At 40.5% G+C, this 22,806-nt stretch overlaps 1 long non-coding RNA gene across 1 annotated transcript in view; it reads right to left on the bottom strand.

The window, feature by feature from the left end:
- LOC144456325 (uncharacterized) overlaps nucleotides 1–22,806 on the bottom strand; it is a 54,286-nt gene that overhangs the window by 21,455 nt on the left and 10,025 nt on the right. The window contains exon 2 of the long non-coding RNA XR_013485391.1: nucleotides 3,509–3,554. This is a non-coding gene — a long non-coding RNA (uncharacterized LOC144456325). The remainder of the gene's footprint in view (nucleotides 1–3,508; nucleotides 3,555–22,806) is intronic.

Genomic DNA, 22,806 nt, shown 5'->3' with positions numbered 1-22,806 from the left:
AGGGTCCCCACCCCACTGTGGCCAGTAAGCTCTGGTGTCCTCCTTGCCCTGGGACTGCCACAGAAGACTGCGACCTAGATCTGAATACGGGCAAAGCAACAGAGTCCTGCCCCCCAGTGCCAGCAAAGAGACCCCGTCACCTCCTTCTGATCAGTTATTTGACTCCTTTACCATCTGTGGGGTGAGAACTCCAGAAGTAGCTGCTGCTGCCAACGCCAATTCAGTCACTCCAAAGTGAGCTCCTGGTTTGCAGTGGTCTGGTCTACCCTGGCACAACATGCACTGGACTGTGCTCCACTGTCACCCCAGTGTGGCAGACCTTTCCTGCCAACCCTCTAAGTTGTCTTTGGCTGGAAAATTATCTCACCCTGTCCTTTTGTGGGTTCTGACACTCCAGGAATTGTTTTATGGCATTACTATAAGGTGTTTGGAGGGGTTTGGGGGAGAGCTCAGGCAAGTAGCTGCCTTCTCTCTGCCATCTTGGCTCCACCCTAATGCTGACATTTGGTAGAAAATTTATTGTATTTGGAAAGCTAGTTCCTATGGCTATTCTCAAACAGAAAACAAACAAACAAAAAAAGACAAGGATGATTTCATTTAGAAAAAAGGTTGCCATAATCTGTGCAGATACAGGTCTTATATCCAGCAGGAAATAATCAGAGGGGGTTTAAACCAGCAAGATGTCATCTTGAACTAGGGTATGGGCATTTCTACTAAACTTAAAGAGGACATTTTTCTAAGTATGAAGTTTGGGTCTTTTCATTCAATTATTCATTTACTCATCATTTGTTAAGCTCCACTGTGTGCACTGTTCCAGGCACTGGTGATACAGAGATCAAAACCACATAGTTCCCAGACATGTACAACAGGAAGGAAACGTGGAAATATGCTGTAGTTATTCTTGCTTATATTTATTATTATAACAAATAATATAAGACTCATGATAGTGTAATCATGGTATTTCAGTAATCACTCAAGCAGCAACCATTTATTTAGAGATTACAACACGCTGGTCTTGTCTAAGTCTGTTGAAGCTATAACAATCACACAAAGGAAATTTGGCCATGAGAACCTTTATGAATATATTGGGTTAGGTTCACCAACAAAGTCTGCATAAATCTACAAGATTCAGGACACAAATGAAATCAGTCTTTAGACCATTAATATCTGACCCATGGACTACCACAAAGTTCTTCTCATTTTACTTCTCAAAATCAAAATTGAAATGTAATCATTCAACTGGGCTTTGTGTAGGGAATGCTTTTACTATGTGATTCTTAACATTCTTTCAGGGATACTGGATGGCTGCAAGACATGAAATACCATGGTCTTCACATGATTCAAGTTTCTAGTAACACAAAAGATTATGTAAAAACATGTAGAAGATAAGAGCAGGCTGCAATACATAATCAATGAAGATTTACAGAGGAAAGCTGGAATAAAGTATGCCATTAAAGGTAAACCGGTCATGTATTAAGAGGAAGGGACAAGGTGACAGACAGCCTGTGTGTTCCACTGTTATCCACACAATGTCAAGAAATCTCAAGAAAGATTCTCATCATATTGAGTGTACCACATGGACAAGATTTATACAGATTGACAAGTTACAGGAGGAGAAACAACATTATAAAGACAATATGCCCTATACGAGTTAGGCCCATTTCCCTTACAAGGTTCCAAGGCCATCCATGAGTCTTGGTTGGTTGGCCCTAGGCACCAAAGGTTCGGGCTTGCTGACTGAGTACAAAGAAACCCCAGAGAGCTGCAAGGGCACTCTGAGGTTTGGCTGGTAGTTTATGGTGGGCAATGCAAGCAAAATCAATGGGGGAATTTTCTCAATAAGTTTTAAGGCTTACCTCCCTTACCACCATGGCAACAACTGCTAACCGGCTGCAATCAGAAGGTGGAAAAGCACATGAGCCTGGGAGTGGCAGCACCCCCGCTTCCAGCCCATGCATCATCTAAGGAATTAACTCCTATGGAGAAGGAGCCAGCCATCCCTACTAGATGCCAACCAACTGCCACACTCAGGATAGGCAAGCCAGACTAGCTAAAGCAGTGAGACACCCTGAGGGAGACAGAGAGGCACCATGTGCCTGGCAAGTCAAACTACCACCTTTGACCAGCATTTCCTCCCAGGTCCTGATAGAGATAGCCCAGAACCATGAATTCAAGAACCCTGGGAAGAGCAAATGCTTCCAGCCCAGTGGCCGAGGCTAATATCCTGGGAAGCAGGATCTCCCTGTGGACAAACAACCTGGCCACTGTTTCAACAAGTTCTACAATCACAGCTACTGAAGACCCAGCAAAGAAAGTTCTTGCCACCAAAGTCATTAGCACTATCAAATGGCTCAACATTGGGAACTGATAGGATTTTATCTGTGAAAATGAAATTTAAGAATAAGTATCACTGTCTGCTTTGCCACTGTACCCTAAAGAGCATAGGACTTTTCCTTCCGACTTGTGGCTGAAAGCTTCCATATGTGTTATCTCCCTCATTGAGAACAGGGACTGTTCTACTTTCCATTTGTTTGTCTAACCCTTAGCACAGTGCTTTGCAAACTGTAAGTGCTTGATAAATGTTTCATACAATTATTCATTCATTCAAGGAAAAATTAGCCTAACTTGAATGAAGGGAGAGGTTATCATATTCCTCTGACCATACAGGGCAGGCAGCATGAGATGTGCCTGGTGTGCCATGATATGGATATTAAATCAATCATTTAAGACAGATTCAGTTGGTAGAGGGGTCCTCCCTATAGGTAGACATTTTGGGCGTCATAAGGCTACTGCTGTAGAGGCTGCTGCAGGACAGGGCTCAGGCAGGAGAATGCTCACTTAGGGAGCATTAGGGAATGTCACCACTAGGGAGAAGAAGCAGGACACATGGCGGCTAACAATTTAAACTAATTATTCTTGCTAAATAGGAGGTAAGGAATCTGAATAGGGACTAGAATGTGATTTTATTGATAAAGGGAATTTTCAGATGAGGGAACTGCCTCTCAATGAAATTCAGTACGTTCTCTGTAACTTGGAATCTTAGATAATTTTGCCTAGAGCTCTAAGAGGTTAAGTGATATACCTAGTGTTACACAGGTAGTATATATCAAAGGTAGCCCTAGAACCCAGATCTTCTTTAGCATTGAGACTGACTAACCACTGCTCTAAAATACAGGAGTTAGACTAGAAGACCCCTAATGTCTCTTCTAGTTCTGAGATTTAATGGTTATGTGATCGTTCTTCCTCCTCACCTCACCCTCCTGGTTTTCCTGACTCTCTTCACAACTCAACTCAAATCCCACTTCTCTAAGAGTCCTTTCCTGCCTTCCCTCCAAGACTGTCTTCCATTTACATAGCACATATCTTCTACATGTACAGCTAGGTAGATAGATTGCTGGGCTTAGAGTCAGAAAGACTCTTCTTCCTGAGTTCAAATCTGGCCTCAGACTCTTAATAGTTGCATGACCCTGGGCAAGTGACTTAACCCTGTTTGCCTCAGTTCTCTTACCTGTAAAACCAGCTGGAGAAGGAAATGGCCAACAAGTCCAGTATCTCTGCCAAGAAAACAACAAATAGAGTCATGAAGAGACTAAACAAAACCAAATTGTCTTCTATGTTGTACATAACTGTTTGTGTGTTTTCTTTCCACTCAGAAATGTGAGGTTTTTTAAGGGCCAGGATTGTGTTTTTATCATTCTTTGTATCCCTCACCTCAGTGCTTAGCATATAGTAAACATTTAATAAATTCTTGTTGACTGACTATAATCAATCAATATGGTTTTTCTGAGTACCTCTCATCCCATGGCCTTCAACTACTCCCTAATCTTACCTCTAAAATGCAATGTGAGGCAATCACGACCCCAAGCAAGTTATTTACTATAGAAGAAATTTGAAATCTTCCATTCTGAGGCTCATTCCCAAATATTTTCCCTGGGCACAAAACAAAACACAAAACTAAACACCCAAATCTGGAGGTTGGGGTTCAAAAATAATATCCAAATTATCTAGGCTGATGATTCATAAGATAAATTCTATCTTCCCAAAGGAGCTACTACCAAACTTCCCCATTCCCCTTGAAATCTGTACTTGTAATTATTTGTGGGCACACTGTATATAAAAGTTCAGCCTGAAATATTGAGCAATGACAGGGAGGCCACCCTATGAAAATGTGGCCATAAATCTTGAGCTACAAAACCATTTAACCTGACCTAATCTTTACCGACATAGCCACATTCATAATTCCACATCTCTGAACTGGATTGTTGTTGGAGGAAAATAAATTTGGAGGTCCTACATGCAATATTCAGGATTCATGCTGCACACAAAGATTTATGTTTCTAAAGAACAGCATAGATTGAGGCCAGCTTCAAAGTTATTCATTAAGTAGGGTTACATAAGATTGTTGAGTTGGTAGGCAAGAGTTTTGACATGGGCTGAAGAGTCTAACTATAAAATTATAGTACTTGCTATATACTGTTGACTTCCAACCAAGCCAAGGATTTCAGAAACAGGAGTCTTCAGGCTCACTTTATGATTCTTAAATCCCCTCTAGAACCATCAGGATTATTCCCAGATGAATGGGTCAGGACCAGAGTTACCCTTTTTCTGCTAAGATGCTCACTATTAAATTTCCCCTCATCCCTAGATGAATCACATTGCTAGAATCTTCTAAGTAGTCAAATTGGTCTGTTAATTATTCCTCAAAGACATCTTGTGTTAAAAGAAAATTCTAGTTCAGAAGGCAAACTCAGGAAAATAAGGCGAAAGGAGTTTATAGGCACCCCAAGGCATCAAGCAGTTGGAGTACACCGGCCTCCAAATGAACTGTTTTTATTGTTGTTCAGTCACTTTAGACTCTTCGTTGACCTCATGTGGGGTTTTCTTGTCAAAGATATTGGAGTGGTTTGCCATTTCCTTCTCCAGCTCATTTTACAGATGAGGAAACTGAGGCAAATAGGCTTAAGCAACTTGCCCAGGGTCATACTGCTAGTAAATATCTGAGACTGGATTTGAACTCAGGGAGTTGGATCTTCATGACTCCAGTGTTGGCATCCTGTCCACTGAGGCACCTGTATGCTTTTGTTGCTGTTCAGTCATGTCTGACTCTTCATGACCCCATGGACCATGGACCCAAGAACCGCCAGGCCCGTCTATCCTCTACTATCTCTTGAAGTCTGTCCCAGTTCATGTTCATTGCTTCCATGACACTATCTATCCATCTAATTCTTTGCTGTCTCTTTTTCCTTTTGCCTCCAATCTTTCCCAACATCAAGGTCTTTTCCAATGAATCCTGTCTTCTCATTATATGGCCAACATATTTAAGCTACAGCTTCAGTATTTGACCTTCCAGTGAATAGCCTGAATTAATTTCTTTAAGTATTGCCTGATTTGATCTCCTTGCTGTCCAAGGGAACTCTCAAGTCTTCTCCAATACCACAATTTGAAAGTGTTGATTCTGCAGTGCTCAGCTTTCCTTATAGTCCAACTCTCCCAGCCATACATTGCTACAAGGTGATGTCTCTTCTTTTATTAGACAAGAGTAAAACAGTTTTGGGCAGTTAGGTGGCACAGTGTATAGAGCGATGGCCCTGGAGTCAGGGAGACTCTTCATCCTGAGTTCAAATACAGCCTCTGACACACTCAGGCACTGATGCTATGTGACCCTGGGCAAGTCACTAAACCCTGTTTGCCTCAGTTCCTCCTCTGTAAAATGAGCTGGAGAAAGAAATGTCTCTAGGAGGTAGGATTAGCCTTTAGGTGATGGGAGTAGTCTGTAGGAAATGGGATTAGTCCTAAGGGGGATCTAGCCCTCTCCTGCAGGCTGGCTCAGCACCACACCCAAGGGTTATTGTTGTTCATTCATTTCAGTTTGGTTTTCTTGGCCAAAATACTGCTATTTCCTCTCCAATCCATTTTACAGATAAGGAAATTGAGGCAAACAGAATTAAGTGACTTGCCCAGGGTCACATTGCTAGGAAGCATCTGAGGCCAGATTTGAACTATGAAAGATGAGTCTTCCTGACTCTAGGCCTGGCACTCCTAGCTGTCCAAAGGCTGAGCCAGGTTAAAACATGGGTGTCATTCAGACTCATTCTGTCCAAATGGCTGTATATTCCAACTTCTACAACTTTGTTCAAGCCATTTCCTTTGCCAAGCAGGAGTTCCCCAAGACCATTGATTTGTTTAAATAAAACCTTTCTTTTAAGTCCTTCCCACCACCTCCATGAAGCCTTTCTCAATTTTCCTTAGTAATTACCTCCTCTTCAGAATTTCTTGCGACCTTTATTGTCTGTCCCATTCAACTGGCACTTATATGATTTTATATTCTGTAATCTAAATGATCTATTTCCATATTTAAATTATAAGCTTTTCAAGTATAGGGACCATATCCTATAAACCATACCTCATACCTCTCTTTATCTCCACTGGGTAGCATGGCATCTTCCAGGATATTTTAAAGAGGATATAGAATAGTGGCTAAAGGGTGAATCTTGGAGTCAGAAAGGATTGAATTGAGTCCTGCCTCTGACACATATTAGTTTGTTTAACCATAGTTAAGTCACTTAAGTTCTCAGAGCCCTCAAGCAATTCTCTAAGACTTTTAAGTTGCAAGGAGTTGTTGATCTGTCTTATCAATCTGTTCTACACATAGCAGGTGCTAAATAAATGCTTATCTCATTTATCTCATGGGGAGGGGGGGTTGGTCATTCCAGGTGTGTTTTCCCTTGTTTGAATGAATGAAAGGCACTTATTAAGTTTTTTCTATGTACAAAACACTGTACTATGCATACAAATAGGAAAATAAGAGAGTCCTTGACCTCAAAGAGCTCACATTCTAATGGGGAAACAATATAAAAGGAAGGTTTTAGTTGCAAGTAATATGGAAAGGACCCAAGGTCATTAGGGTAAAGGGCAAAGCTTTGTGTCACAAGGCCAATGATAGCTACTTACTTGACAACTCCTTCTTAGCTCATCTCTATTCTTGGCTTTTATTTAAAATCATTTCCACTGATAAAATAATATCAGTTTCTGCTGTTGAATCATTTGACAGTGCCAAAGTGTTCTGGGCTAAGAACTTCCTTTTCTGGGTCTTCTAAGATGTGGCTGCGGGACTGCAGAAGCTGGGGCTGGGCCACGTCTCCATAGCAGTTGCTTCCCAGGATGACGGCTGGGGCACTGGGCTGGAAGCATTGCCATTCCCAAGGCTCTCATTCCATCAGGGTGTGAAGGGAGGTGGAGCTCAGGTGGTGGTGGTGGTTTGGCTTGCATGACACATGCTGCCTCCTCTCTCTCCCTCAAGGTGCCTTGCTCTTTCAAGCTAATCTAGTATGCCTGCCCAATTGGTTGGCAGGTTGTGGTGGTGGCTGTCCCCTTATTTATGGAAATTATTTCACTGAATGATGACTTTGGGAGCTAGGCTGGAAGCAAGATCTGTGGTCTAGGTAGTGTCACTACTCCTGGGGCTCCTGAACTTATATGTCATGGCAGTTGGTGTGGGTGGTGGGGAAGAAGACAGGTTTTCTTCTCCACTGGGTTTCTCCCCTCAGTGCATGGCTATAGGGGCCAGGCTGGAAACAGGACTAGTGGTATAGGAGGCCCTGCTACTGTTTGGTTCAGCATCCTGGGCTATCTCCATTGGAGTATGAGAAGTAACGGTGGCACTTGCCTGGCAAATGCCATCTCCTCTCTCTCCAGTGTTCTTTGCTGTTTGTGTTCCCCAGGAAGTTTTATGTATTAGACTGTGCTGCAAACTGCCTAAGTTCTTGGGTAAAGAATGATGATGCCAGCTTTATGTTACAAGGCCAAAGAGCTGATTCCTTGACAATACCTTTTTATCCCTTTCCTAGACTTTATCACACTTCAGAGGTCACAGCACCTAGACCCGTCCATCCAGAATTGAACTCTTATAAATCCAATCTATAAAGCCATCTACTGAAGGCACACAGAGAAAGATGCTTTGAGGTGTCAACCAAAGTGAATCTATACCTGATTTCGAGTTATCTGTATCTAAATTCCTACAACCTTTTCCCAGATGGGAAAAGTGTATCAAGTGTCCTTTTTTCCAAACATTTCACACCAGACACATCACTACACAGAAAAGGCATGAAATTATATAAGAAAGATGGTTTTATTGACCATTCCTGACAGGAACTTGGAAAATGCCAAGGCCCTTATGACCTATCAGATTGTATATTTGACCTCCATTACTGACAGATCCTTTAATAAATTTTAATAGGCCCACATGGCTCCATTGGCTAATGAATAAACATTTACTTACAGACATCACTGTCCTATTTATGCACCAAAGTTATGCTAAATGATGTTTGCATGCACCTTTACTGCCCTCTATAGCTAAATTCCTGTACTGCTGTTAAATTAGAAAACAAGCCTAATAGAAAACAGTAGCTTTATTGTTAAAACTACAGGAGGAAAAATGCTGTCAGCTCCCCAAGAAGCATATCCACTTTTCTCTTAACGGATATTTTCTGCTATTTTGAAATATGAAAAACTACCAGAGCAGACCAAATGTTTGCAATCAATTATCCTCTATAACTTGCTTCAGGGAAATTGCAGAGCCGGGGGCATCTTTGCTTTCATGTATACTTGATTCATGGCTAAGAAAATGGCACTAGTTGGAGCATGATATGTGCATTTGGCCACTGAAATGAACTTCATATAAAGATTGAAATGTTTTCACATGCTCAAAATCTAGAATCTCCTCAGCATACACAGGCTAACCAGGCCTGGCCCTAGGCAAAACAGTGAAGGAGGCAAACCTAGCTTAGGGCTTGAAACTAACCTCACCCCATCAACACTCCTATTTTTTTTTTTAACTTAATCTCTCCTATACTGGTCCTTCTACCTTTCTCCTGCAGCCCCATAAGTGATTTGATGTTGTCATAGTTTCTCTTGTTAAGAGAAGGCATGGATTCACATAAAAGACATGTATTAAGTACTTACTATGTGCAAACCCTTAATCAATGCTTGTTGGTTGATTGCAAGGCAATTGAGTTAGATTGATAGCAATCTACACCATTAAAACATCTTCATCACTGAGTTCACAGATCTACTGAAGCATTGAAATGCTGTTGAAATACACATATGCATATGTCATATCCGCTGCTACCCCCAGTAGAATGTAAACTCCCTAAGGGCAGAGATGGTGTCATTTTTTTCTTTTGAATCCTCAACATCTGAGCCTTATCCTACACAACTCCTGTCCATGTCCTCAATGAAATCCTCCACGGAGGTTCCACCCAAGGTTCTAGGATCCTTCCTCTACTGCTCCTGACCTTACATAGAGTGTAATGTCAGCTCTAGGGGTAGTGTGAGAGTGGATAAAGAGCCAGCCTGGGAGTCAGGAACTGCTGACACATACTGGCTGTGTGACTCTAGGTAAGTCACTTAACCTCTCAGTGCCTTAGGCAGTCCTTAAAGTCTACAAGTTGCCATGTAGGTGCTGATCTGCACTGGAAGAAGGTATTTCTTATTGAGAGTTCTCTATACCAACGAAATTACAGGGTCAACTCATTAGTCACTGGACAAGTATCTCACATTTAGAGTATCAACAGTTAAATTTATGGTACAGATGGGACATATAGGGAGTAGAGGAGGAAAGGAGAGATCAAAGTGTTCTGGGAATAGATGAAGGAGAACAGGACACTTTCAGCTCCAGAACAGAATAAAGTATTTTCTAAGTGCTTACAACGTACCAGACACTAGGGACACAAGTGCAAACATTTGCTGCTCCCAAGGAAATCACATTCTAATGGCTGATGGCATGTAAAGGGGAGCTGGAAAGGGGAATGCTGTTGTAGAGAGATGGCTAGGAAGTGAGGTGGAGGACTGGACCCTGGTTACCAAGTGCTTATACCATCTCTACCCATCCTCTAATACTAGTATCTCAGGGTGGCTGGGGAGAAGTGGGTGGGGGAGGTAGCAGGGGATGAAAGTTCAAGGTGCTAGTAAGAGAAAGTTAGAGCTGATGGCTGGGTGGAGGTGGCATAAACACTTGGTATAACAGAAATTGTCAGGAAGTGAGATAATGGCCTAGATCAGGGTAAGATAAGACAGAAGCTTGCCAATCAGAGTGCAGAAGGTTCCAGGAATGGAGTCCAGATCAATGGAGTGCAGAGGAAGTGGCAACAGAACTGAGCTTTGAAGGAAGGTAAAGATTCTCAAAGGTAGAGTTGAAAAGAGAATATATTCATTCCAGGCATGGGGAATGGGGAATAGGGAAGAGAGAGTGGCCTGTGCAAATTGACAGAGTCAGTAGGTACTGTATTTAATTCAGGTAACAGCTAGGTGGTACAGTGGACAGAGCACCAGGCCTGGAGTCAGGAAGACCTGAGTTCAAATGTGGCCTTAGACACTTACTAGCTGTTTGGCCCTGGGCAAGTCACTTAACCCTATTTGGTGAGGCAAATCAGTTCCTCATCTGTAATATGAGTTGTAGAAGGAAATGACAAACCACTCCAGTATCTTTGCCAAGAAAACACCAAATAGGGTCACCAAGAGTCAAACAGGACTGAAACAACTGAACAACAATAACAGCTAGTAGTCTGGTTAAACTGAAAAGTAGCATGTGGATAAGGAGTCATATTACGAAGAGCCTTAAAATCCAGGCTAAGGAATTTGTATGTTACTCTTGAGGCAGTAGTGAGCCACTGAAGGCTTTCGGGCAGGGCAATGACATGGTCAGACTTACTCCTTAGGCATATTGTTTTAGCAGCTGTATGAGGGATTGACTAGAAAAAACATAGAACAGAAGTAGGGATAGGTTAAGAAGCTATTATAATATTACAGGCAAGAAGTGATGAAGGCCTGATCCAAGGTGGTGTCAATATTAGTAGCGAAGAGAGGATGGAAGGACTCCAGAGCCAATGCAGAGGTAAAATTGACATGATTTGATTACTGATGTTGGAGGTGAATGAAAGGAGCAGATCAAAAGTTTTGTACTTGAATGACTGGATGAATGAGATTTTTTAATTGAGTGACTGGAAGGTGGTGCCATCAACCATAAAAACAAACAAACTTGGATGGGCAGGTCTAGGGGACCACCATTTTCCTAGGTCTGTTGTTTCTCTTATTAGAATATAAGCTCCTTGAGGGCACAGAATGTCTTTTCTTTTGTATTTGTATCTCCAGTGCTTTGCACAGTGGTTGGCACATAGTAAATATTTAATAAATGCTTTTTCATTCACACACAGAAATTCTTGGGCTGGAAGTGAACCTTTGTCCAACATGGAAAAGTCTCACCTACTTGGGGCAGTTTAGCAAATGGCAGGATATATCACAATTTTTACAAAAGACTACAAATGAACAATTAATAGCATTATTTCTGAGACCTATCTTGCCAGATGAGTAAAGTAATTCTTTGGTATTAATTTAGGCTGAGAGTTGCTTTCACCCTTGTATTTTCCAGTGTCAATGAGCTCACTCCATTCCATATGTTAGATATTTCTGCTAGCCAAATTCCACTTTCTCTCTAGAAGGATCCTAAAGGCAGTGACAATAATCTCATTAGCAACTAGTTCTGCTGGTGGGGGCTGAGAGTAGGGTTTTTGTGGCTCAAGAACTATTCTATGTGGATAGAGTTGGATCTACTGAATGGAGAATGAGAATAAAGCTTGGGGCCAGAGAAAATGAAGACTCAAAGTTCAGAGGGTTCCCTGATCTCTAAGAAACCAGAAATAAAAGAAAACATCCTGAAAATCAGCACCACCTCATGATGTCTGTCTGACCAGCCCTGCTTGGCTGTTTGATGACAACAATCTGTACTCCCATGTCTTCTCAGAGAAGGCATCAAAAGTATATCTGATCCCATAGGATTCCATAGGAATAGAATTCTCCCTGGGCAGAGAAGGCAGTTCAATGAATTTAAGACTGCTGGCAGGGGTTAAGTGAATCCATCCCCGTTTTAATTTTGGCCATAAAAATGCATTGGGAGTTGTGCATTCTTCTCCTCTCATATAAATCTTGATCAAAAGTCAAAGGCATTAGGATTTGAATGCCTCATATATTCTGTGGATTATAGTGACATACTTTATTGCAGTGACCTTTTCAATATTCTGCAATTTGTTTGACTGATCTGGTGCTCTCTTCTGTTTACAGCCTTATTGACCTCCTTGGGAAGCATGCAGAATAAATTGGTAAACACTAAACTCTACTGGGGGAGATTTATAAAAGAGAAAATCCCATCCCCAAAGAAACGCAGAAAAGAAATGGATCCTTTGTCCCCTTTTACTAGGGGTTAGGCATCCAGGTTCAATTCAGGAGACAAAGTTCTGAGGGAGACATTCTAAAAATCCCCTCAAACGAGAGAAACTAAGAATATTTTAATAGAGGTCATGGTTGGTCATCGTGTTGATCAAAGGTCTTAAACCTTTCAAAGTTATTTTCTTTACAATGTTGTTATTGCATATTTTTTCTCCTTCTAGCTCTGCTCACTTTACTCTTCATCAGTTCACACAAGTCTTCTCAGGTTTCTTTGAAACCATCTCCATCATTTCTTATGACATAACATTATCCCATGACATTCATATGCCATAATTTGTTTAGGCATTCCCCTACTGAAGGGTAGTGTCTGAGTTTCTGGTCTTTGCATAACAAAAAGAGCTGCTATAATTATTTTTGCACACAGAGGTTCTTCTCTTTTTTTGATCTTCTTAAGGGTACATAGGCCTAATTAGTAGTGTTTCTGGGTGACAGTTTAGCCAGTCTGTATTATTCAGTGCCCTACCTGCAGAATGTGTAGCATCAGAGATTCCCACAATAACGGAAGGTAAGGAAAAAGGTTTCATCTCACCAGTAGGAGTCTACCCATTTGAGCACAGCTCCCTATAAATTTTTTAGGGTCCCTGACACTTTTCATGAAGAAAGTAATTGGTGATATGTCTGAACACGTTATTCTCTTCACTTTACTCAATAAACCCCAGTGGTTCCCTGTTACCTCTGAAAGTACTTCTCTGTATAGGTATTTCCTTTCAGAGTCCATTCTGATTAAAGTTGAGATTCTGACAGCAAGCAATTCATGGGGACTTTGGAGGGATCAAGAAGTTTAGAACTACTCCTTCCTAATATTTTAATCCCACATTATTAATAATGCTAGGGCAGCTAGTTGGTGCAGTAGATGGAGGGCCAGACCTGGGGTCAGGAAGACTCCTCTTCCTGAGTTCAAATCTAGCCTCAGACACTTCCTAGCTTGTGACTGTGGGTAAGTCAATTAATCCTGTTTGCCTCAGTTTCCTTATCAAAAAGTGAGCTGGAGAAGAAAATGGCAAACCACTCCAGTATCTCTGCCAAGAAAACCCCAAATTTGATCACAAAGAGTAGGACACGACTGAAAAATGACTGAACAACAACATTGGGAACGCTGGAGCCTCAAGATTTGAGCAGAAGGATCAACGAATCAGCACATGTCCTTTCTAAAGCATTCATCTAAAGCTACAGAGAACATTGTCAGTCTTTAGTCAATACCTGATGTTTAGATGAAAACCTCCAATTCTGACTCTTTCCCTTCTTTCTTGATACCTCTCCCCACATTCTCATTCCTATCCAGCTCAGTCTCATCCACTTCCTAGTCCCTGTTCCCCTCCTCCCTGTCATTCTCTCTGGACCCCCTCCTTCCCTTCATCCTACATCTCATTTCACACTCTTGAACTTTTCTGGTGCCCACAGAAATCATAGACACCCCTGGCTTCCTTCTCCAAGGCTGGTGCCTCTTTCTCTTGTATTTGCTAATACAATGAGCCAGGAGGAGTCTATCTAAGGAGCATTCCCCCTGCTATTTCCAGAGCCATCATTGCCACTTCTCTGTTTTTGAGATTCACCCCTGTTCATCTACATCACTTCCATCTGAATCCTTATTGATGTAATATGTTGGCCTTCAGGTAACTCTCCTTCCTTTCTAAAGGAATCCAATGCCTATCTTGAAGATGGTTTTCAGTTTCCATTCCTACCACTGGTCTCATTATTGGGAATTTCAAATTTCTGTCTTTGATCATAAATTCCTCTCTTTCCATCTTTCTTTCTGCCTCACTGCTCATCAATTTGATCATAGGAGCACAGATTTAGAATGGAAAGGGACCTTAGAGGCTGTCTAGTCTAACTGCCTCTATTTTATAGATTAGGGTATGGAAAGCCAAAGAAATTCGTGAGTTGCTCAATATTGCATATGTAGTACGTAGAAGAGCCAAGATTTTAATTCTGGTCTTCTGACTCCAAATCTAGTGTTCCTTCCACTGCACTATGTTGCCTCTTTATTCTCTCTTCGCTCTGACCTCCAATCACTTTTCCCCTCTCTTTTCTCTCAATCTATCAGCCTTGCTCTGGCCTTACTTTCTTTTCTTTATAACCTTGACATGTGAGCTGACACATTCAACTAGAACCTGTCACTATCCTTGAATTTCTTGCTTTCTTGTCCTACTAATATTCACACCCTATCAATACTCAGTCCTGGGCAGATCCCACATCTGCCTTCTCTATTTAGACACCACTGGAAAACCTAGAACTATGCAGACTTAAGTCCTCTATGAATTGATGGAATCTAATCTCAACCGGGCCCCACTGTACATTCTTCTATGTTTGAGTCTCTACATTTTTATAACAAATGTTCCAGACCTCCTCTACTACCCTCAAGTCTCTATGCTACTCCCTACCAACAGATAATCTCACATACTTCACTGGAAAATTTGAGGCTATTTATTGTGAGTTCCCATTTCCCCTACTTCATAACTCAAAAACCGTTATATCTTCAACTATCCTTTCCTCCTTGCTCTAGTCTCCAAGAGCAAGTATTGGATAAGAAGAGGGGGTGTGTCTTGTCAAGGTCAATGCCTTTGCTTATAACCATGATTCTAGGCTTTCTCACCTCTTCCAGGAACTTGCTCTAGGGATCATTCCCATCCTTTCATCTTTCCATTAAATTATTATCCTTTTCCTTTCCATCCTTTAATAACAAGTTCCTAGAAATAACTGCCTAGTCTTGCTGCCTCTACTTCCTTACCCTTTATTTACTTCTCAACTTCACTTACAACTAACCTACTTATATGCTTTCTTCAAGGTGACTAGCGATTCTTAAGGGTTAATTCAATACCCTTTCCTCAGTCCTCAACCTACTAGTTTTCTTTGCATTTTTTGGAACTGTTGTCTACCATTTCCTCCTGGTTACTCTGTTCAATTTTGGCTTCCATCACTGTGATTTTTTCTTCTTTGATCTGACAGCTCCTTTTCCTTCTGCTTTGCTGGTTTACCATCTATCTTCTACCCTTAGTATTTAGTGTCTACCAAGGGTTTAAAATAAACCCTTTTCACTTCTTTCTCTACTATCTCATTCATCTTATCAGCTCCCATGGCTATATTACTATAGCTGTAACAGATGACATATATGTATATATGTGTATATGTGTATATATGTGTATATATATATAATGTATATATATATATATTTAATCACTCTTTTGAATGGCAAACCTATAGTCAGCTTCTTGTTTGATATAGATTCAGTGCAATGTAGTCCAATTTGTTCATTTTTAAAATAACTCAGAGAGTTTAGTGTCTTATAAATATCAGAAATGAGATTTGAACCCAAGACCTTTGACTCTAGAGCTAGTGCTCATTCTATTATACCATGACATGTTTTCCTGAATGTATTGAAGGCTCAGACTCAACATGTCACTGAATGTCTTTCCCCTAAAATTTCCCTTCTTTAAAACTTCCTGTTTCTGATGAGGGCATCACCATTCTCCCAGTCAATCAGATTATCTTTGAGGAAAAAAATATCAACTCCTTAGCCTGACATTTAAGGATCTCCATAATCTGGCTCCAGCATGTTTTTCCTGCCTTATTTTTCCCCTTTATTAATATTTTGGTTTTTTTAAAATAAAATCACATTGATCTTTTGTTTTTTATATCGCCTAAATTTTCCCCAGTATCCCCTTTCCCAGCTCTGAGAGAGTGATCCCATATAACAAAGAAAATTTTTAAGGGGGAGAAAAAGAAAAAAAAAAGAAGAAAATCAACAAAATCAATCAATACACTGAAAAAATCTGTGTCTCTGCATGTGTGTGTGTGTGTGTGTGTGTGTGTGTGTGTGTGTGTGTGTGTGTGTGTGTGTGTGTGTATGACTCTCTAATGCAATAAATAAACCCCAGTGCTTTTATATTGCCTCCAGGTTAAAATACAAACCTCTCTGCTTAACTTTTAAAGCCCTTTACAACCTGGCCCAACCTATCTTTCCAGCTTTATTGTACATCACTCTCCCTTCTACACTCCTGAGTTCTGCTAAAAACCAGCCAAACTGGCCCCTATTTTCCTCACATATGGCACCCTATATTTGTTCCTTTGCACAGGCTGTCCCACGTGCTTAGAGTGTACTCCTTACCATCCTGTGCTTCACAGAATTCCTCTTTTCCTTCAACATACTGCTCAAGCACCATTTACTATATGAAACCTTTTCTTATTCCCCCACCTACTAACATTCTCCCTCCCTACCTCCTTTGTGTCTAACTATCTTGCACTAATTTACAGAGAGACAGCATCTGATAATGATAGACAGGGAACTCAGAAAAACCTGACTCTCAACTTCTTTCTCTGAGACATACAGGTAGTGTAACCCTGGGAAGGCCACTTAATTGCTCTAGGTAACTCTCTATGGAGGCCTGCACAACATATGGCCCACAGGACGCTTATGGCTCGCCAAAGCAGCCCACTGGCACCATGTTGTGTAGGCCTGTTTTATATCCTCTACATTTTTCGAGGGCTGCAAGTGGGCCAGAATGTTGTTCAGGCCTGCTCTATGGCTTTAAGATGCAAATATGCCATTGTACTTGGTAGAGAGGCATTTCTTTACATGTAAGTCCTCTATACCAATGAAAACATGGGTCCAGTCCCCGTATTTGTTGTGTTTATATATTTACATACGTACTTGTCTCAAGGAGCCTAAGCTCCTTGACAATACAACTATTTCAGTCTCTGTATTTGTATCCCCAGAACCCAACACAAAGCTTGGCACATTGCTGGTGCTTAATAAATGCTTGTGGATTGATCATTGAACATGTCCCAAATTAAATTTATCATCTTCTTTGCAAAAGCCTACTCCTTCCTATTACTTTTACTATTCACGGTCATCTACACTTAGCAGAAGTAAATGTGACAGACTCACACAACTTGTTGAGAGTACTATCCCAGGTCTTAGAGATGAACCAAATCTTAATGATAATCTAATTTAACCCTCTTAACCTTACCAATGACAAAACTGAGGTGCAGAGAGGTTAAGTGACTTTCCCTAGGTTATGTAAGTTATAAATATCTGAGCTGGGATTTAAACTCAAGTTCTCTGATTCCAAATCTTATTTCTACTACACAATCTCACAAGCTAGATGGTATATGTATGGTACAATGTTTTATTTTCTGCCCTTAAAAAGTCTGAGAAGATGGTCCAGAACACAAAGAGCAGTGGAAGAGGAAAGGGATTCTTCTGCAGAAAAATGTGTTTTGTCCTTTTTAAGGCCTTATTCTGAAAAGGGGGACAGCTCAGATTACAGGGATGATTTTTCTAAAGAAATTGCGGTGTGCCATCTAGTGGTATTAACTGGAAAACAAAATCAAGATAATTCTCAGCCGTGCTCTAGCCTCCCGCCACCCAGAGGTTTTCGGTATAATATCTGCGGACTTTTTGTACTTTTAGAGTTGCCATCTGTAGGGCCTCACGGAGCGGTGAAGAAAGTGAAGGCGCCAGGGTGAGGAAGAAAGAGATGGCCTATTACACAGGATCATACATTAGAGCTGGAAGGGACCCACGACGTGGTTTAGTCCAACACCCCCATTTTACAAATGAGAAAACTAAACCCAGAAAGGTCTAATGCCCTCCCTAGTCACCAAGGCAACAAGTGAGAGAAGCAGGCTTTGAACCCAAGTCCCCTGACTGCAGAGCCTGTTTACCTTCCGCTAAATGCTGCTGTTTGAATGAGGTTTGGAATTCCAGGGTACAGGACAAGGAGGAGGATGAGCACCGTAAGTCAGCACACAGAACGAGGGCAGTCAGCAAAAAGAAAGGAATGCAAGCCAGCTTTACTGAGGGGCGATACTCACAGCACAAGGGGTAACTAGGAAGGATGGAAACAGGTCAGGTCTCTCTGTAATGCCCAGTGGAAGGAATGCCAACATTGGGTTTTCAATAGGGTTTTTATCTAAGTCAAGCAGAACCAGACACTGAGGGGAAGGAGCAGGAACTCTGGACATGTTATGAAAGTCAAGGTTCCAGGACTAGTACTGGTTCATGGCTAGGGGAATACCTGGAAAGTTGTTGGTCTAATTGATACCTCCTACAGAAAGAAAAAGGTCATGAATTCTTCTGTTCTCCATAGATCTGATAGGTAAACTATTCCTTGTTCTCCTGGTTTGTTTACAGTATCAGCCTTTATATCTAAGGCATGACCCCATTTTGACTTTATTTGGTATATGGTGTGAGTTTTTGGTCTATGCCTAGTTTCTGCCATATTCTTTTCCAGCAGTTTTTGTCAGAGTGAGTTCTTATCCCAGAAGCTAGGGTCTTTGGGTTTATCAAATAATAGGTTACTATAGTCATTGACTTCTGTGTCTTGCATACTTAACCTATTCCACTGATCTACCACTCTATTTCTTATCCAGCACCAAGCAGTTTTGATGATTGCTGCTTTATAATACAATTTAAAATCTGGAATGGCTAGCCCATCTTCCCCTGCATTTCTTTTCATTACTTCCCTTGATATTCTGGACCTTTTGTTATTCCAAATGAATATTTTTTTTAACTCTATAAAATAATTTTTGGTAGTTTGAGTGTATGGCATTGAATAAGTAAATTATCTTAGGTAGACTTGTCATTTTTATTATATTAGCTCAGCCTACCCATGAGCAACTGATGTTTTTCCAATTATTTAGATCTGACTTTATTTAAGTGAAAAGTGTTTTGTAATTGTGTTAACATAGTTCCTGGGTTTGTTTCGGTAGGTAGACTCCTAAATATTTTATGTCTACAGTAACTTTAAATGGAATTTTTCTTTCTGTCTCTTGTTGTTGGGCTTTGTTGGTAATATGTAGAAATGCCGATGATTTATGTGGGTTTATTTTATAGCCTGCAACTTTGTAAAGTTGTTTATTATTACAAGTAGTTTTTTATTTGATTCTCTAGGATTTTCTAAGTATATCATCATAGCATCTGCAAAGAGTGATAGCTTTGTTTCTTCTTTGCCTATTCTAATGCCTTCAATTTCTTTTTCTTCTCTTATTGCTAAAGCTGATGTTTCCAGTATGATATTGAACAACAGTGGGTGATAATGGACATCCTTGTTTCACCCCTGATCGTTACTGGAAATGCTTCTAGCTTGTCCTTTTATTACATATGATGCTTGCTGAAGGTTTTGGGTAGATGCTATTTATTATTTTAAGAAAGACTCCACTTATTTCTGTGCTCTCTAGTGTTTGTATTTTGTCAAAAGCTTTTCCTGCACCTACTGAGATGATCATGGAGTTTCTGTTAGTTTTGTTGTTGATATGATCAATTATGCTGATAGTTTTCCTAATATAGAACCAGCCCTGCATTCCTGGTATAAATCCTATCTGGTCATAGTATGTTATTCTTGTGATAAGTTGTTGTAATCTATTTGCTAATATTTTAGTGAAAATTTTTGCATCTCTATTCTTTCTTTTTTTATTTTTATTTATTTGTTTGTTTGTTTGTTTTTGCTTTTAGGCAATTGGAGTTAAGTGACTTGCCCAGGGTCACACAGCTAGTAAGTGTCAAGTGTTTGGTCTGAGGCCAGATTTGAACTCAGGTCCTCCTGACTTCAGGGCCGGTGCTCTATCCACTGCACCATCTAGCTGCCCCCTGCATCTGTATTCATTAGAGAAATTGGTCTACAATTTTCTTTCTCTGTTTTGATTGTTCCTGATTTAGGTATCAGCACCATATTTATATCATAAAAAGAATTTGGCAAGATTCCCTTTTCACCTATTCTTGCAAATAGTCTATATAGTACTGGAATTAATTGTTCTTTAAATGTTTGGTAGAATTCGCTTGTAAATCCATCTGGCCTCGGAGATTTTTTCCTAGAAGAATTCATGACCAAACAGGAGATAGGGAACATTACAAAATACAAAATGGATAGCTTTGATGACATTAAATTGAAATTTTTGCACAAAGCCAATGCAACCAAGATTAGAAGGAAAGTAGAAAGTTGGAAAAGAATTTTTTTAATTAATTTATTTTGAATGATCAACAATCACTTCCATAAGCTTTTGAGTTTTAAATTTTTTCCCCTTCCTTCCCCACCTCCCTCCCCAAGACAGAGCTCAATCTGATATAGGCTATACATACACATTCCTATTAAACATATTTTCACATTAGTTGTAGGTAAAAATTAGAACCAATAGGAGGAACCACCAGAAAGAGGAAACAAAACACAACAGAAGAAAAAAATAGCAAATAGTATGCTTCGATCTGCATTCAAACTCCGTAGTTCATTCTTCTTTGTGAATAGCTTTTTCCATCATGAGGCCTTTGGAGATATCTTAGATCCTTGCAGGAGAAGGGCTAAGTCTTTCAAGATTAATCACTGTACAACGTGGCTGTTACTGTGTAGAGGGTTCTCCTGTTTTTGCTCACTGGTTGCAACCAGTCTCTCTGATAAGGGCCTCATTTCTAACATATATAGATAATTAAGTCAAATTTATAAGAATATAAGTCATTCCCCGATTGATAAATGGATATGAACAGGCAGTTCTCAGATGAAGAAATTAAAGCCATCTATAGTCATTTGAAAAAATGCTCTGGGGCAGCTAGGTGGCACAGTGGATTGAGCACGGGCCCTGATGTCAGGAGGACCCAAGTTCAAATCCAGACTCAGACACATAACACTTACTAGCTGTGTGACCCTGGGCAAGTCACTTAACCCATTGCCTAGCTAAGAAAAAAGAAAAAATGCTCTAAATCACTATTAATTAGAGAAATGCAAATCAAAACAACTCTGAGGTACCACATTACACCTATCAGATTGGACAACATGACAAAACAGTAAAATGATAAATGCTGGAGATGTGGGAAAATTGGAACACTAATGCACTGTTGGTGGAGTTGTGAAATGATCCAACCATTTTGGAGAGCAATTTGGAACTATGCCCAAAGGACTATAAAAATGTGCATACCCTTTGACCCAGCAATAGCACTGTTAGGGCATATCCCAAAGAGATCACACAAATGGGAAAAGGACCCACATATACAAAAATATTTATAGCAGCTCTTTTTGTGGGGGCAAAGAATTGGAAATTGAGAGGATGCCCATCAACTGGGGAATGGCTGAGCAAGTTGTGGTATATGAATGTAATGGAATACTACTGTGCTATAAGAAATGATGAGCAGGAGGACTTCAGAAAAACCTGGAAAGACTTATTATGGTCTGATGCTGAGTGAAGTGAGCAGAACCAGGAGAATGCTCTACACAGTAACAGTCACCTTGTGCGGTGATTAATCTTGATAGACTTAACCCTTCTCATTAATGCAAGGATCTAAGACATCTCCAAAGGCCTCATGATGGAAAAGGCTATTCACAAAGATCAAACTATGGACTTTGAATGCAGATCGAAGCATTCTATTTGCTATTTTTTTCGTTGTGTTTTGTTTCCTCTTTCTGGTGGTTCCTCCTATTGGTTCTAATTTTTACTTACAACTAATGTGAAAATATGTTTAATAGGAATGTGTATGTATAGCCTGTATCAGATTGAGCTCTGTCTTGGGGAGGGAGGTGGGGAAGGAAGGGGAGAAAAATTTAACTCAAAAGCTTATGGACATGATTATTAATAAATCAAAATAAATTAATAAATATTTTTTTAAAAAAAGGAAAAAGGGCTTTTGGACACAACCATCACCACAGTCCTTACTTTGGTTGGGTGACTTAAGGAATTTGGGCTTCCTGAAGCTTGTTTATCTAGCTGGGAGTTTATTGAGGTCCTTTCACTCTTCATAACTAATGGGGTACTTTGAGGGGGGCAGGTTTAAAGCTAATAAGTCCTCTCCTCGACAACTGATGAGAACCTATTTCAGAATTAAATTTGTACTCCCAAATTTCAAATCCAACCCCCAAGAGTACTCTCAGTTTTCAGGCATATAGGCTACAGCCTTCCAGATCATAAATTAGCTAAAATGCCAGCCACATTGTTTTAAACACAGAAATTTAGGATTTGGCCAAATCTTCTTTAATCCCTGCACTTTGATTAGATTTAGAGGTTTTCAAATTAGCCCATTCTCCTACATTGTATGGTATGTTTGCCTTGTTTCTCTTAATCCATTTCCTCTATTGTTTTGGTGATGACTGATGAGTAGAGAACCTGAACCACCCTCTCTCTTCAAAGGGAGTGTGGCTTCAGAGTATGATTTCTCAGCTATGTCGGTAATAGGGATGCTGGTCCTCTTTTCCTTTGTTGCTCACTCCTTTCAGTCTTGTCTGATTCTTCATGATCCCGTTGGGGGTTTTCTGGGCGAAGATACGGGGGTGGTTTGTCATCTCCTTTTCTAGCTCATTTTAAAGATGAGCAAACTGAGGCAAACAGGATTAAGTGACTTGCCCAGGGTCACACAGCTAGTAAGTATCTTAACTCATCAAGAGGGGTCTTCCTGATTTCAAGCCCAGTGCTTTATTTACTTCACCACCTATCTGCCCTTTCTTTACTTAGGAGTTAACTAAATGGTAGTGGAGGGTAGAGGAGGGTGCCCTGGGTTTGAGACAGTCACTGAAACTAGCAACATTGTGTGTGTGTTGGGGGGGCAGGTTG

This window comes from Phascolarctos cinereus, unplaced genomic scaffold, assembly GCF_003287225.1.
Source record: "Phascolarctos cinereus isolate Bilbo 61053 unplaced genomic scaffold, phaCin_HiC Scaffold_3;HRSCAF=262, whole genome shotgun sequence".
NCBI lineage: Eukaryota > Metazoa > Chordata > Mammalia > Diprotodontia > Phascolarctidae > Phascolarctos > Phascolarctos cinereus.
Note: the sequence above shows the minus strand (reverse complement) of the source record. Positions and strands in the feature narration are given on the sequence as shown.